The sequence below is a fragment of the Myotis brandtii genome, unplaced genomic scaffold, assembly GCF_000412655.1.
Source record: "Myotis brandtii unplaced genomic scaffold, ASM41265v1 scaffold321, whole genome shotgun sequence".
Taxonomy (NCBI): Eukaryota; Metazoa; Chordata; class Mammalia; order Chiroptera; family Vespertilionidae; genus Myotis; species Myotis brandtii.
Genome location: NW_005362314.1, coordinates 1,463,029 through 1,468,430, shown reverse-complemented (window position 1 = coordinate 1,468,430; position 5,402 = coordinate 1,463,029).

Here is a 5,402-nt window from a genome sequence, read left to right as displayed (position 1 = left end):
CCTCTGCTGCAGCTTGGGTGGGGCGGGGTCTCAGGGAATCAACAAGGCGGAGCAAACAGCTATGGCTGATCCTCAGCCCTGCCCTAAGAGGTCCCGGGTCTCAGTGTTCCGAGGTAATCACTGCAAGCACCTCTGAGAGAAAGCTGCCCTTTGAGTTCTGCCCACTGCCAGACAATCCAGTTTCTCCCCGTATGAGTCTGGGTCCCCAGAGACTCACCCGGAACTTGAGTCAGGGCCGTCGGGAGCATGTGTCTCCCTCCCAATTGAAAAAGACAACCACGTCCTCAGTTGCCAGCCCTTTCCACGTGCACCTCCGTACCGCTGCACTTTACTTCCGCACCTCCTCTGAGTCTCAGTGTGCTTTTCTCTTTCCTTCTAGTTGTAGAATTTCCACTCAGCCAGCCTTCCTGTGGTTCTGGATGATGTCCGTTTTGTCTTTTAGTTGTATTTTTGAAGTGGTTGTGTGAGGCAGAAATTTCAGGTGTTTACCTATGCCGCCATCTTGGTTTCTCCCCAAACAACTGACTTTATAATCATTCAAAGTGTGTATACATTTTTGGGGACACCCTATATGTATACACCATCATCTCATATAATTACCAGTTCTTTTTTGTGGTGAGAACATTTAAGATCTAATCTCTTAGCAACTTTCAAGTACACAATACAGTATTATTATTATTATTACTAGAGGCCCGAGTTATTCATCTCATAACTGGAAGTTTGTACCCTTTGAGCAACGTCTCCCTATTTTGCCCTCACCCAACTCCTGGCAACCACCAATTTACTTAGATTCCACATGTAAGTGACATCATACAGTATTTGTCTTTCTCTGTCTGACTTGCTGGTGGGGTGGAGTTTGAATAAATATTCGCTCCAGACACAGGAGGAATCCCAAAGGGAACTGACCGCATGCCCTTCACTCTCGCACCTCCCTGCCTATGCTATGCCCTCTGCCTGAGACTCCCTCCCTCACCTCTTCAACTGGCCAACTCTTATTCATCCTTCAGATCCCCTATTAAATGAGACTTCCTCTAGGAGGCATTCCCTGACTCCCAAACTGGGAGAGGTGGGGCTTTATGTCAGTTTCACTTAACCTTAAGTGGGTGTAATTCATCTCAACATTTAAAGAGGCACCAATTTGCCCAGCTGGTGTGGTTCAGAGGTTGAATGTCAACCTGTGAACCAGGAGGTCACAGTTCAATTCCCAGTCAGGGCACATGCCCAGGTTTCAGGCTTGATCCCAGTAGAGGGAATGCAGGAGGCAGCCAATCAATGATTCTCTCATCATTGATGTTTCTATCTCTCTCTCCTTTTCCCTTCCTGTCTGAAGTCAATAAAAATATATTTTTTTAAAAAAAATAATTAGAATCAAATGACTTTAAAAAAATTTAGAGGCACCAATTCCATGGCTTAGAGATGGGGCTGCAGCTTCTGAGGAAGCCCTACCCTCAGTGCAATGATCCCAGAGCCCCTAGAGCAGAGGCGGGGACCCCAGCCCACAGGCCATAAAGGGCCCCCCTAGAGCAGAGGTGGGGACCCCAGCCCACAGGCCATATAGGGCCCCCCTAGAGCAGAGGTGGGGACCCCAGCCCACAGGCCATATAGTGCCCCCCTGAAGCATTGGGTCTGGCCCTGCCAAGGCATTAGGGGTGAGTTAATTAAATGTTTGACCAAATATAAAGGCTAATTTTTGTTGTAGTTGTTCATCCTCACCCAAGGATATTTTTCCATTGATTTTCAGAGAGTGGAAGGCAGGGGGAGAAACAGAGAGAAACATGGATGTGAGAGAGACACATGGTTTGGTTGCCTCCCGCAGGTGCCAGAGCCTGCCACCAAGGTATGTGCCATTGAACAGAATCGAACCTGGGGTCCTTCAGTACACGGGCCAACACTCTACCACTGAGCCAAACCGGCTAGGGCAGCAGGCTGATTTTTAAGTTGATAATTTTGTATGGCCAGCGAATGATGTTATAAATATCCAAGTGGCCCTTGGCAGAAAAAAGGTTTCCACCCCTGCTCTGGGGGATCTTCAGCACCCTAGCTCACCTGTTTACCCTAGTAATCCAATAACCTGTGACTTTAATCTAAGTTGTTCTTTTCTGATTCTGCCACTCCTAGCTGAGAAACCTTGAGCAAGTAACTCAGCCGGTGCCTCAGTTTTCTCATTTGAGAAATGGGTAGGGTACCTACTTCATAGGGCTGATGTACATGTAAAACAGGACTCAAGCCCTGGCCAGTGTGTGCAGTGGTTAGAGGGTCAGCCCACGCACTGAAGGGTTGCAGGTTCGATTCCCTGGCCCCTGTCCAGGCACGTGCAGGTGGCAACCAATTAATATGTCTCTCTCACATCTCTCTCCCTCTCTCTCTCTCTCTCTCTCTCTCTCTCTCTCTCCCACACACACCCCTCCCTCCCTTCTACTCTCTAAAAAAAAAATCAATGGAAAAATATCCTCAGGTGAGGATTAACAACAACAAAAAAGAATAAAACAGGGCTCAAAGCAAGTACTCCATCACTTTCATCATCATGGGTATATCCTCTCTTATTATCTTACTAGGGGCCTGGGGCAAAAAAATTTGTGCCCTCGGGGGGGGGTCCCTCAGGTCGGCCTGGCCCTCTCGCCAGTCTGGGACCCCTCGGGGGATGTCCACCTGCTGGCTTGGGGTCCCCACTGGGCTGCCTGGCCAGCCTGGGTGAGGGCTGATGGCTGTTTGCAGGCTGGCCAAGCCCCCCAGCGGGGACCCTCACCCCATGAGGGTGTGGCCATCCTGGATGAGGGGCTGATGGCTGTTTGCAGGCTAGCCAAGCCCCCCAGCGGGGACCCTCACCCCATGGAGGTGTGGCCAGCCTGGGTGAGGGGCTGAGGGCCGTTTTCAGGCTGCCCACAGCCCCTTCAGGATGGAGGTCCCCGTTGGGGTGCCTAGCCAGCCTAGGTGAGGGGCTGATGGCCATTTTCAGGCTGGCCACGCCCCCCGGCGACCCAAGCTCCCAGCCTCTCCTTTTTTTCTTTTTTTCTGGGATTTATTTATCGTCTATAATTGAAACTTTGTAGCCTTGAGCGGAGTGGAGGCCAGGGCAGGCAGAAAGCTTGGCTTCCTCCATTGCCAGGGGCAACCCAAGCCTCCTGCTTGCTCCAGCTCCATGGCCCCTGCCATCTTTGTTGGGTTAATTGGCATACTCTCTCCTGATTGGCTGGTGGGCGTGGCTTGTGGGCATGGCTTGAGCGTAGCAGAGGGACGGTTAATTTGCATGTTTCTCTTTTATTATATAGTAGGATTTTCCCATTTTCTACAGTCCAAGAGCAACAATGGGATTCCATTGTGCCCTCATGTGGCAGTACCCAGTACTTCATCCCTCCAGGCGCAACTCATTACATCACTCCAGGTTGAAAGGTTGTTAAAAAAAAAAAAAATTTAAGTCAGTCCAAACTGATTTAAGTCCAAAGAAAACCTACTGGCCAGTTGCCTTTGAACTTGCTGTGCCCTCACCCTTCCCCCTTTCTCTCTTCCCTCCCCCATCTCCTTCTTGACATTCAAACCCCAGTGTCAATGCCACACAGGGAGCCTTTCCAGGTTCTCTATTCATTCAATACTGAGCACCAATTGTGTGCTAGGCCCTGTCTTAGGCACTAGGGATATCGCTGTGGACCACACAGGTGAAGACTTCTTCCCTCAAAGCTGCCATTCCAGGGAGGGAGACAGAGAATCTACAAACATTATGTTCCACAGAGCATGTCAGGTGGTGGTTCATGCTAAGATTAAAGTAAACCAGGGAATGAAAGAGAAGGCTTGTGGGGTGCCATCTTAAAGTGTGGGATGGGTGGGATGTTTGAGTTGAGACTTGAAGAATGAGATGGAGTAGGCCGTGGGGATATCAGAGGGAAGAGCATTCCAAACAGAGGGAACAGCAAGCACAAAGGCCCTGAGGCAGACCCTTGACCTTGGGGGGGTGAGGGGTAGGGGATGGAGGGTGTTATTGTTCTTGGCTGTGACCCCAGTACCTAAACCAGAGTGTTCAATAAAGATTGCATGAGTGAAAGCCCAGCTATGGGTGAAATGATGCTCTCGGGACTATTAACCTCCTCCACCTGGTGGCTTCATTCCTTCAAGAGGTTGTCTAAGAGGAGAACAGCTTCAAATGCTACTCAAGATCCAAAAGTCTGTTTCCCCGGATTCCCTGCAAAAGTCCTACCTGCCCATCCCCCAATCAGTAGTGAGCCCAAGACTGGAAGGTATCAGTGGTTTAGGGCTAAGTCTCACGCCCCACCCAGACCATATCCAGAGGGGCAAGGGAGAGCCCAAGGGACCTCTGGGACTGTGGCATGGGGGGAGGGCCAGTTTAGAAGAGGTTCCCAGTTGTGGCAGAGTGTGGAACTCCCGGCTCAAACCATCTCTGAAATTCCTAGAGCTGAAGTGGCCACCCCATCACCGGGGCTGAAGGGCAAACAATGCAAAGGCAGCCACCTCTGAATGGAGAAAAAGGTCCGCAGAAGGCTGCTCAGGGCAGGCTCCCAGTGGTCCCTGGGTAATGGAGGGCCCTCTGGCCAGGCCAGAGCTGTTCCGCTTGGGGGCTCAAGAAGCCCCGGGAGCAGTGGGTAGAGAACACCCTGCCCCTCTAGGCTGGCCTGGGATGATGATGGGGTGCAGGAGGAGCTCCAGGAGACTGGTATTTGTGTGGTGCCGGCTGTATGCATGAGCCCTGACCTGTCATTCCAAGTTCAGGACAAACAAAACAGATGTTTACTGATTGAACCCCACCCCAGCGGCCCTTTAAAGGCACCACTACCACCATGGAGGAGGCAACAGACTCAGAGAAGGCCAAGGGCAAGGCCAGGCTCTGCCTAGCTCCCTAGGGGCCAGGCCTGGGAAATGCCTGGAACTGTGAACTCTGGGCGTCACCCCTTCACCCCTCCTGGAGGACCAGCTCCTGGCAAGGCACCTGGAAGCCCGTGGGGCATCTGGCCATGAAGGTTCCTTTCTCACCCCTTCCAACTGCCCAGGTCACCCCCATTCACGCATTAGCTCCACCTCTTTTTAGTACTGACCCAGGGTTTCCCCCCCCCTCTGCCCTCCCCCTCAGCTTTCACCCAACACCCCTCCCCCATCTTTCACCCTCTCCCTCTCTGTCCTCAGTGTCTTCTTCTGAAAAATGGGACTAGCCTGGCCCCGAGCAGGTCCCACCCCAGAGGGGAACTCAGCGAGGGCAGGGAAATTGAGGTGGATCAGCCGCCCTGGGCACGGCGCCTGGCACACGGAGGCGCCCAGTAAGTGCTTGTTTGAAGGACCAGCTCTCAATAAATAACAGCTGTTGTCGATGCTGTGGATGCTGGCCAGGCAGCGGCTCTCCCCTCCCCCGCCGGCCACCCCTCCTCCCCTTTCTTTCGCACCCCATTCCTTCCCCTCAC